The sequence below is a fragment of the Saimiri boliviensis genome, chromosome 13, assembly GCF_048565385.1.
Source record: "Saimiri boliviensis isolate mSaiBol1 chromosome 13, mSaiBol1.pri, whole genome shotgun sequence".
Taxonomy (NCBI): Eukaryota; Metazoa; Chordata; class Mammalia; order Primates; family Cebidae; genus Saimiri; species Saimiri boliviensis.
In genome coordinates this window covers 56,422,062-56,433,272 of record NC_133461.1, presented here as the reverse complement: position 1 = coordinate 56,433,272, position 11,211 = coordinate 56,422,062, and the positions used below count along the sequence as shown (strand labels likewise).

The following is an 11,211-nucleotide window of genomic DNA, read 5'->3' as shown; positions in this document are numbered from 1 at the left end:
GGCATTACAGGTGTGAGCCACTGTGCCCAGCTTGGTCTTTTGTTATTGTTATTGTAGAGTTGTAGGAGTTCCTTACATAGTCTGAGGATTAACCCCTTATCAGAAAGAAGATTTGCAAAGGTTTTCTGTCATTTTGTAATTTGTCTTTCCCCTCTTTGATTGTGTCCTTTGATGCACAGCAGTTTAAGATTTTGATGTAGTCTGTTTTATCTGTTTTTGTTATCTGTGCTTTTGGGGTCATATTCAGAAATCATTGCCAAATCCAATGTCATGAACCTCTAGGTTTTAGTAAGTGTGTTCTGACTGCTCATAACTTCTAACTAATCTGTAATTGCAGATTATATTTATTTTATATAGAAAAAAATTAACTCAAGCAGATTTATTTTTAATTTATAGCTTTCTTATTTTAGGGTCAAAAATTATGACTTAGGCTCTAGATTTTAATTCTTTAGAATTTGTTAAGATCTTGTGGCTTAGAACTTTTCAATATTTGTAAATATTCTTGGACTTTAGAAAAGAATGCATGTACTATCGTTTTAGAGTTCAAAGTTATCTGTATGTATTACATATGCATTTTATCTTCCACATCCTCTCATATTTTTGGTCTATGTGATCTGTCAAATTCTTAAAGAAATGGTTAAAATTTTTTAAAAAAATTCTCCTTTTATCCCCATTACTTATTTATTTAAATATTTTGGTGCTATGGGCTTGCACTTTAGAATTAGCATATCAGGATTTGAGTTCCATGTCCATGAATCACTGTGACACTGCGAATACCATTTAATCTCGCTGATGTCTAGTCCTCATTTGCAAAATGAAAAAAAGCATTAACCATAGTCATTCCATAGAATAGTAAGAATTATTTAAGAAGATGTATGTAAAGCACTCACCTCGGTGCCTGGCATGTAGTGGGTGTTCAATATTCACCATTTCTTTTATTGTACCTTTTATCAAAGTAAATTGGTCTTGTCCTATTTAATGCTTATTTTTTATATTCATTCATTCATTCTTGAGATGGGGCAGGTGGCAGCAGGGGTAGCCTGGTGGTCTTGCTGTGTTGCCCAGGCTGGTCTCGATCTCTTTTCCTTAAGAGATCCTACCAGCTGAGCTTACAGGCATGCATCACTGTGCCTGGCAGTGCTTGCTTGCTTGCTTTTTTTTTTTTTTTTTTTTTTTGTGAGAAAGCCAGCTGACAGGAGCTCTTGGTGGGGCGGGTCCGCTTCCTCTTCACCATCACGGGCTTCTGGCTACGCAGGATGGCGCTGGCCCTGCGGATGGCTGCCATGCGCAGGTCGGGGCGGTACTTGTTCTTGCGGATCATGTGTCTGGTGCTGCTGAGCGTGGCGCGAACATTGTTGTTGTTGTTGGTCCGCTAGAAGGAGGTGGCAGGCTTCCGCTGGCCGGATGTCCGCTTCATGACCACCACGACACCTTTGCCGTCTGCTGCTGACTCCACGCCCACAGTCTTGTGGTGAATCAGCCTGCTGTAGCGGAAGTAGTTGCGGGCCTTCAAGTTATTGGGCTCGGTGCTGTAGTTCAGCTTGTTCCTCTTGATCAGGAAACTGGAACAGTTCCGCACGACCATCCATTGCAGATGCGCAGACATGGCGGCGGCTCCTCTCGTGGCGGCGACCTGAGACGGAAAGACGAACAAGATTTAAAAAAAAATTTTGTCCTACTTCCTGCATTAACTCCATTTTAGTGGGTGATATTTGGTCTTATTTGGTCCTCTCCCCCTCCCGCCCCCCTTTTTTTTTTTGAGAGGGAGTCTCGCTCTGTCCCCGAGGCTGCAGCGCAGTGGCGCCATCTTGGCTGACTGCAACCTCCGCCTCCTGGGTTCAAGCGATTCTCCTGCCTCAGCCTCCCGAGTAGCTGGGACTACACAGGCCCGCGCCACCATTCCCGGCTATTTTTTTTGTATTTTGGTAGCGACGCGGTTTCACCATGTTGGCCGGGTTGGTATCGATTTCCTGACCTCGGGATCCGCCCACCTCAGCCTCACAAAGTGCTGGGATTATAGGCGTGAGCCACCGTGCCTGGCCTGTGCTTTTAAATCATGAATTTCACTTTGATTTTATATTGCTACTTTGCTTCTTTTTGTCCTTACTTGTAACTGTTGGCTATCCATTTAATTTCACTCTTCCTATGTTTTATTTCAGATATTGTTCATAAAGAGAATATAGTTGTATTTTCTTTTTTTAGAGAGATTTTTGTCTTTCAGTAGAAAAATTTAGCCCACTTGATTTATTGTTATTGATGCCAAGAATGTGTTCATACACCTTAAATTATGTTTTCTCTTTCTTATGCTTTGTTTTTCCTGTTTCTTCCTGACTATTGTGGCATTTGTATTGGTATCTTTGTATTTCTTTTTTCTCAAATCATTTGAAAGTTCTGCAGGAAGTTGTGGTCAGTATCTTTAAACTAAAAAAAAAAAAAAAAAACCCAAAAAACTGATGTCCTTTAAATAAGTGATATGCTTATAAAGAAAAAAGGATACATCTTTTCTCTTTTTAAGACAGGATCTCTGTCACTCAGACTGGCGTGCAGTCCTACCATAATGGATACTGTAGCCTCAACTTCCTGGGCTTAAGTGATTCTCTCACCTCACCCTCCCAAGTAGATGGGACCCTGGGATTGTGCCACCACACCCAACTAATTTGTTTATTTTTTGTAGAAACAGGGTCTCACTGTGTTTCCCAGGTTGGTCGCAAACCGGGCTCAAGTGATCCTCCTGCTTTGGCCTCCCAAAATACTGGGATTACAGGCATGAACTACTGTGCCTGGCAGTATATATTATTACCCATTCTCTTCTCCAAACATGATTTAAGAGTTAAAATTCTCTCCCCAAGGGCCCATACCACCCACATTTATTGAAATAAACTGGAATTTTAATTACAGATTATTTTTAATATTTCAATTTTTGCTTTTTCTATGCTATATAGCATTTATATTAGATTTTCTAAAAACATGATCAATAATTGGATTTCATGGGGCTTTTACTCTCCAGTATTTTTTAAAAACTCTACCTCTTTATTGAGTCTTTTATTTAACTGCAAGTAGCATCAAATGCATTACAAAGCTTAATTAAAAACTAGAATTTTGGCTGAGATAGTTCTAAGTTTCAAGTAGTTTGATGAAGGCTCCCAGTCTGTCTCCAGAACTATTTTGTTCGTTTTGTGTTTTTTATAATAACTATTCTTATGGTGTGAAGTGGTATCTCTTGTGGTTTTCATTTGTGTTTCCCTAGTGGCTAATGATCTTGAGCACCTTTTCATATGCTTATTAGCCATTTGTGTATCTTCAGTGGGTAAATGTCTATTAAGATCCTTTGTCCATTTTTAATTTGGATTGTTCATTTGTTGAGTTGCAAGTGTTCTTTATATGTCTACATAATATTTATCAGATATATGATTTGCAAACATTTTCTCCCATAATATGGATTATCTTTTCACCTTGATACTGTCCTTTGATGTACAAAGGTTTTTAATTTTTATGAATCAATTTATCTAGCTTTTTCTTTTGTTGCTTGTACTTTTAGTGTCATATTAAGAAACCTAATCCAATGTCAAAGAACTCTTTCAGCGCTTACATTTAGGTCTGTGATTTTTTTTTTTTTTTTTTTTTTTTGAGACAGGGTCTTGCTCTGTTGCCCAAGCTGGAGTGCAATGGCGAGATCTCTGCTCACTGCAACCTCTGCCTCCTGGGTTCAAGTGATTCTCCTGCCTCAGCCTCCCGAATAGCTGGGATTACAGGCACCTGCCACCACGCCTAATTTGTATTTTTTAGTAGAGACGGGTTTCACCATGTTAGTCAGACTGGTCTCGAACTCCTGACCTCAGATGATCTGCCCACCTCGGCCTCCCAAACTGCTGGGATTACAGGCATGAGCCACTGTGCCCAGCCTGTGATCAATTTTAAGTTAATTTTTGTATATGCTATATAGTAGATGTCAAATTCATTCTTTCGCAGGTGGATATCCAGCTGTCCCAGCACCATTTGTTGAAAAGACTATGCTTTTCCAATGTATTGCATTATTTTGATACCCTTGTTGACAATCAATTGACCATAGATGCATGGGTTTAGTTCTGAACTTTTAGTTCTATTCTATTGATCTATATGTCTGTACTTATGTCAGATATTTAGTCTGATTACTGTGGTGTTGATTACTATGGCTTAGTCATGATGTTTGAATTTGGGACGTGTAGTCCTCTGACTTGGTTCTTTTTTCCTAAGTTTATTTTGGCTATTTTGGATCCCTTGCATTTCCATATGAATTATGAGATAAGCTTATCAATTTCTACAAGACAGGCAGTTGGAATTTGATAGAGATTATATTGCATCTGTAAATCAACTTGGAGGATATTGCCATCTTAACAATGTTAGGTCTTTAAATCCAGTAATGCAGGATGTCTTTCCATTGACTTAGGTTTTCTTTCTTTTAATGATGTTTTGTAGTTCTAATATATAGCATGTGTTCCATTTTATTTTTCAAGCTTCCAACATATCAATAGTAGCTCTCCTGAATCTATTTTTTCTCTCACAATTTTGATTTCCTCATATTTTTGTTCTACACTCTGGATTCTTTGAGATGGTCTTGTAATTTACTAATTCAGTTTTCAGTGGTATCTGTTTTTTCTATTAACTGCTTCCATAGTTTTTTCTTTTTCCTTTTTTTTTTTTTTTGAGACGGAGTTTCGCTCTTGTTACCCAGGCTGGAGTGCAATGGCGCGATCTCGGCTCAACGCAACCTCCGCCTGCTGGGTTCAGGCAATTCTCCTGCCTCAGCCTCCTGAGTAGCTGGGATTACATGCGCGCGCCACCATGCCCAGCTAATTTTCTGTATTTTTAGTAGAGACGGAGTTTCACCATGTTGACCAGGATGGTCTCAATCTCTTGACCTCGTGATCCACCCGCCTCGGCCTCCCAAAGTGCTGGGATTACAGGCGTGAGCCACTGTGCCCGGCCCTCCATAGTTTTTTCAGCTTAAATAGACATCTACTGTTTAATTCCAACGACATTCTGGTTTTCAGATTGCTTCATTTTCACAACCTGCCTGTTACTCTTTACATTTCGCTAAGAACAGGAACAGGAGGCCGGGCGCGGTGGCTCACGCCGGTAATCCCCGCACTTTGGGAGGCAGAGGCGGGTGGATCGCCTGAGGTCAGGAGTTCGAGACTAGCCTTACCAACATAGTGAAACCCATCTCTACTAAAAATACAAAAAAATTAGCTGGGCGTGGTAGCGGGCACCTGTAATCCCAGCTATTCAGGAGGCTGAGGCCTGGAGAATCACTTGAATCCGGGAGGCAGAGGTTGCGATGAGCCGAGATTGCTCCATTGCACTCCAGCCTGGCCAATAAGAGCAAGACTCCATCTCAAACAAACAAAAAAAAAAAAAAAAAGAAGATTTTATTTTTATTTTTGATAAGAAAGCCAGCTGACGCTTTATTGCTCTGGGAGCAGGGGGCTTAGGAACTCTTGGTGGGGCGGGTCTGCTTCCTCTTCACCATCACAGGCTTCTGGCTGCACAGGATGGCGCTGGCCCTGCGGATGGCTGCCATGCGCAGGTCGGGGCGGTACTTGTTCTTGCGGATCATGTGTCTGGTGCCGCTGAGCGTGGCGTGAACATTCTTGTTGTTGTTGTTGGTACGGAAATAGGAGGTGACTGGCCGGATGTCCGCTTCATGACCACCACGACACCTTTGCCGTCTGCTGCCGACTCCACGCCCACAATCTTGTGGTGAATCAGCCTGCTGTAGCGGAAGTAGTTGCGGGCCTTCAAGTTATCGGGCTCTGCGCTGTAGGTTGGCTTGTTCCTCTTGATGAGGAAACTGAAACAGTTCCGCACGACCTTCCATTGCAGATGCGGAGACATGGCGGTGGCTCCTCTCGTAGCGGCGACGTGAGACGGAAAGACGAACAAAAATTTTTAAAGAGTTTTGTCCTGCCGGGCGCAGTGGCTCAAGCCTGTAATCCCAGAATTTTGGGAGGCCGAGGTGGGCGGATCACAAGGTCAAGAGATCGAGAGTCAACATGGTGAAACCCCGTCTGTACTAAAAATACAAAAAAAAAAAAAAAAGGTTTTGTCCTACTTCCTGCATTAACTCCATTTTAGTGGGTGATATTTGGTCCTCGTCCTTTTATTTTATTTTTTTTGAGACGGAGTCTCGCTCTGTTGCCCAGGCTGGAGTGCAGTGGCATGATCTCGACTCAGCCGTCCAAATACCTGGGACTACCGGTGCGTGCCACCACGCCGAGCTAATTTTTGTATTTTTAGTAGAGACGGGCTTTCACCGTGTTGGCCAGGATGGTCTCGATCTATTAACCTCGTGATCTGCCTGCCTTGACCTCAAACTGCTGGGATTACAGGCGTGAACCACCACGCCCGGCCAGATTACTCTCACTTTTACCCTTGTTAGGGACTTGCCTTGTTTACTGATAAATCACCAATACTACCGGTGTGTATTATGCCATCTAACTCACAGTAGGTGCTCAATAATATCTGTTGAATGGATGAAGAATGAATACCAGAGTCCTGTAATATTAGACTAAGGTCCTTGGGTGACTGCCAGATTTGCTTTCACATTTCTAGGATCTAGTGTATTTGGCACTCGACAAATGGTCCTTGAACTAAACAGAGAGAAAACTGCACTGGTGGTTTTACTTTAAAGCTGCTTATTGTTCACAGTTTCCTTATCTTTAAATTGAAAGGTGTTCTGCTTCTGCCCAACCCCCACACACCCTACAGACTTTGTGATGGGTTGAGTTTTTCAAAAGATTCTCACCTGCTTTAACCTCTTATGAGCTTAGTTTATATTCACCAGGTGAATTTGAAATCTCAGGTTTCTACAGTACTGCCTTTTCCATATGTATGGCCAGTTCTCATGATGAGTTTACTAAGTGACTTTGGATTCTTTTTTAGCTATTGCTAATCATCTGCACCTTTCTATGTTGTAGTTATTTTAAAGCACACACCCCTCCATACACACACTTGAGTCAGGGTCTCTCTCTCTCTCTGTCACCTAGGTTAAAGTGCAGTGGCATGTTCATAGCTCCCTACAGAACTCCTGGGCTCAAGCAATCCTCCCGCTTCAGCCTCTCAAAGCGCTGGAAATACAGACATAGCCACCGCGTGGGGCCAAAAACAGGATTTTATTTACTAAACCTGTATTGTGTGCATGACACAGAATTGTGACGGTACGGCAACGACCGACAAAGCCGTGTTTCCCACCCTCATGGCACTTAACAATGTTTGTATGTGTTTTTAAAGGCCCAACAGGGGATTCAATTGTAAAATAACAAAAACATTTCAGCTCCTTAACCCCATAAGGTACAAAACATGATTGGAAAATGATTGGGGGGAAAAAAAGTCAGCAATGTCTTCCCAGTGGAGGAGGGAGAGGACAATCAAGTCTCGAACAAATAATTTATCTTGCTAGTCATAACTTAAGCTATTTTGAGTTATTTTTCAGTGATTCCAAACTTCCAGTCTACTCCCTCTGTATCGATCAAAAGTGACAGGGAAAAAAAATGTATTTCAGATCTGGAAAAAAGACAAATGCATGACGAGCAAACAAAAGTACTGGGAAATCGTACGAGATCAACTTTAATTGACAATGTCTCTTGGTACCTACTATTTGACAATGATACCACCCCACCCGGGCTGGAGCGCCGCGGCAGTCCCCCCACTCCCACACACACGGGGAGCTCTCCGGGGCTGTACTGCACCAAAGGCACTCAAAAATATATCAGCTTTTCCTTACCTAGATTCTTCCACCACATCCAGCATGGAGCTGCAACTTCCAGGGGCGTAGTCGCCCATCTGTGGCAACAATTAGTTTTAAAAATGGAGCTGCGTCTCTAATAACAAAAGCCACCAGCTGTGAAAAGGGGAGCAAAATCTTTCTATCTGGCCGCAGCATCTCTTGAGAACCTTTGCCCCGAAGCACCCGTCAAGGCCCAGGGCCAGCTGGACGCGGCTGCCTGGGGTGGAGCCTTCGCTACGGTCCCGGGAGGCTCCGGACGAGCCGAGCCGGGTCCCAGGCCGGAGGGCGTGCTCATCCGGGAGGTGCAAAAGTCGGCTCGGGCTTGGAGCACCCAGGTTGCCTTGGTTTGTCCGCGCCCTGCCCCCACCCTACCCCCTTCTTACTAAAAGGCCAAGGGTTTCCGAGTCACCACTGCCCAGGCCGAGTTCACGCTTGGGGCTCTTTAGCCGCCGTCCAGTGAACAGAGAAAGCAGTCGCGCAGAGGCGAGAGCACGCTGAATGAACGCGGGCTCCGCTGAAAATCATTTTTCCGCCTGGCTTTGCGCGTCAGCACACTGGGGTGCAGCCCTCCTTCCCAGAAGACCCCCTGCACACGCCCGTCTCCGCATCCCACAGGGGCGGCGCGTTCGTCGGTGCGGCGGGGTTTGGGAATGGAAGCGTGAGGACAGCGCACCGAGGGCTCCACAGGCTGGGCGGGGGGCGTCGTTGGAGGGGGTGGGAGAGAAATGCGCGCCTACCACCCTCACGGAGGGCGAGGGACCCCCAAAAGCCACTCGCGGGCGCCAAGGCAGTAGGAAGGCGAGAGGCGGGGCGGGGGGAGGGAACGCGGGGGTCCCCGCCGCGGAGGCCGAGGCCGGCGGGAGGGGCAGCACCTGAGGAATCCGCCTCCGGCCGCAGCGGCCTCCGCCTCGCTCCGCCCCGGGAAACTGAGCGCGCTGCCCGCGCGCCTGCCAGAGAGACGCCAGCCGCCGGCGGCGCTAGCACCTCGAAGGCGGGCGGGCGGCCGGAGGAGCGCGGCGCGGCGCAGGGAACGGCACTGCGGGTGGGGAGACCAGCGCGGCTGAGGCGAGGGCCACCCCCTGGTCCTTTGCCCTCGCTCCCCGCCAGGGCCAGGTGAGCGGCCGCGGGGACTCCGGGGCGCGGGCGGGAGGTGAGGGGTCGTGAGCCGGACGCGGGAGCTCGTCTGTGGCCCGCAGGGGCTGCCCTTTGGCGGGCTGGACGCCCTGGCCGCGCAGGGAAGCTCCTCGGCGGACTTTTCGGGAGGGATGGGAAGCGCAGCGGGGGTGTGAGCGGAGCGCGTGCGGGTGGCGAGGGAGCGCCGGTGCCAGCCTGGGAGCCACGTCCGCTCTCCCTGCCGCCTCTAGTCGCCCACCGAAGGGACCCGGCCGTACTGTCCGCGCCCAGAGGCCAAAGGCCTGTCACCGGGCTCTACTCGCTGCCTTTGTGGCGGGAGCGAGGCGGCCCGGGCGTAGGACGAGAGAGCTGGGGCGCGCCAGGCAGCGTGGGGGGCCCCGAGCGGAGGCGGCGAGGAGGGCGCCCAGTCGGTCTCCCTGAGGCCGGGGGCGGTGGGGGGCGCCGGGCAGGCGGGCGGGCGGCAGGTAGGGCGCCGCGGAGGTGGCGGGGAGAGGATGGATGGAGCTCTCAGCCTGGGAAAGTTGAGAGCGTCCAGAAGAGCGTCCAGAGGTGGCTGGGCGCTCGCTCGGCGTCTGTGGGGCTTTTCTTCCTTCACACCAAATGTCACTTCGTCATGAGCGGGCGTGCGTGTCTTCCGGCCAGCATGTCCATTTTTCTGTGCATGGCTTAGGACCACTCTTACTCCGAATGAGACACAAAGGGTTGTATTGACAGCTGACCCTGACACGAGCAGACAGCGAGTGAGGTGCGCCCTGGCCGGGGAGGGTGAGGGAGACTCGTTAAAGGAAATCCATTCCAGCCGTCCCTCTTTCCAGCTCCATTAAAAGGAAATTCCCTGTGTAGATTCAGTGCGTGGGGTTTCTCAGTTACACGCGTCGAAGGAACGTCCCCGAACGCGACTCATCTGCTCGGAACGGCCGCTGCCTCTAAGCGAGGCTGCGGGTCCTGGAGAAACTCCTCAGTCTTTCCCTTTTCTCCGGTGAACGTGACGGTTCCAAGGTCCTTATCCTCCCCACCCGCCCCTCTGGCCCCGGCCGAGAAGATAGAAACCACATTTTAATTCCTGTTTTTCACACCGTAAGATGTTTTTTTTTTCCCCACCTCGAGGCGGGAATCCCTGCTTAAATCCCGTTTTTAAACCTAGCTATTTAAATACTGGGAAGAGCTTTCCTTCAAAAGGTTTTTGAACTCCATCCTCCTTAATAAAATCTCTCATTCCCCTGTACATGTTCTTAGACTTTAGATCTTGGAATTCTGCTTTGAGTGTTGTGACTGTGTTGCTTCTTTGCTGAAAATTTCTAGAAGGTTTTATGAATTGTGATACTGAAAAATGATTTACAAGAGAAAAAATTAAAATGTTCAGTTGAGATATTTAGTAATAAAATTACATGCGTATAGGTATGTGTTTCAAGAGGAAAATGTTTAATGAATGAACATTAAAAAGTAACGTCAGTAGGGTAAACATTTCAAACAACAGTGAAGAGTATGCAGCGTAAAAATTAAGTCCTCTCTCTTCCCTTGCATACTCGCAAGCCATATTCCTCCTCCTCAGAGGCAGCCACTGTTGTAAAGTTTTTGTATATCCTTACGTAAGTCTATTAAAATGCAATTATGTTATAGATGACGAATTGAATGTAAGACTGAACTATATATTCGTGGTGATGACTCTTAACTTGATACTCACTCATGATGGCATAAGATTATTTAGCCAAATGTGGACAATGATCGAAGATCAATTAGAGTGCTAACAGTCTTAGTATGCAGTGGAAAGAACTCTTAAAACTACTATCTTCTCTCCCACGAACACCGGTTTCCCTATGTTGGTTTTTGCAAATTTTGTTGAATTGTTCCTCCGTTTTTGGAATTCCTTATGAAGTAGAGAATGAGAACTGTAGCAGTTTGTCTATTGTAGTGTGTATCTGAAAATACTGAAAACGTGTATACGCCCATTGACATGACATAAAGATGTTTGTGGCAAAGGATAAATACGAAGACCAAATGTTTTACTTATTTATTTTGAGATGGAGTTTTGCTCTTGTTGCCCAGGCTGGAGTGCAATGGCTCAGTCGCGGCTTGCAACCTCTGCCTCCCGGGCTCAAGCGATTCTCCTGCCTCAGGCTCCCGAGTAGCTGGGATTACAGGCATGCGCCACCACGCCCGGCTAATTTTGTATTTTTAGTAGTGACGGGGTTTCTCCATGTTCAGGCTGGTCTCGAACTCTTGACCTCAGGTGATCCGCCCGCCTCAGCCTCCCGAAGTGCTGGGATTACAGGCGTGAGCCACCGCGCCTCGTGAGGTTGCATCTCTTAATT

The 11,211-nt window shown here is 46.7% G+C and overlaps 1 protein-coding gene and 2 pseudogenes across 4 annotated transcripts in view; 1 reads left to right on the top strand and 2 right to left on the bottom strand.

Annotated features, from left to right (window-relative positions):
- Nucleotides 1-390: 390 nt before the first annotated feature.
- Nucleotides 391-1,696, bottom strand: LOC101046910 (large ribosomal subunit protein eL28 pseudogene; annotated as a pseudogene).
- A 3,741-nt stretch (nucleotides 1,697-5,437) lies between these two features.
- On the bottom strand, nucleotides 5,438-6,040 carry LOC101051156 (large ribosomal subunit protein eL28 pseudogene; annotated as a pseudogene).
- A 2,677-nt stretch (nucleotides 6,041-8,717) lies between these two features.
- The window catches only part of GREB1L (GREB1 like retinoic acid receptor coactivator), a 316,336-nt gene continuing 313,842 nt past the window's right edge, over nucleotides 8,718-11,211 (top strand). For 2 of the 4 annotated variants that reach the window (XM_003924788.4, XM_074383696.1), the window contains exon 1: nucleotides 8,718-8,878. The gene's annotated coding sequence lies outside the window, so the exon portion shown is untranslated. The remainder of the gene's footprint in view (nucleotides 8,879-11,211) is intronic. The other 2 variants (XM_074383697.1, XM_074383695.1) reach the window with 1 other exon arrangement.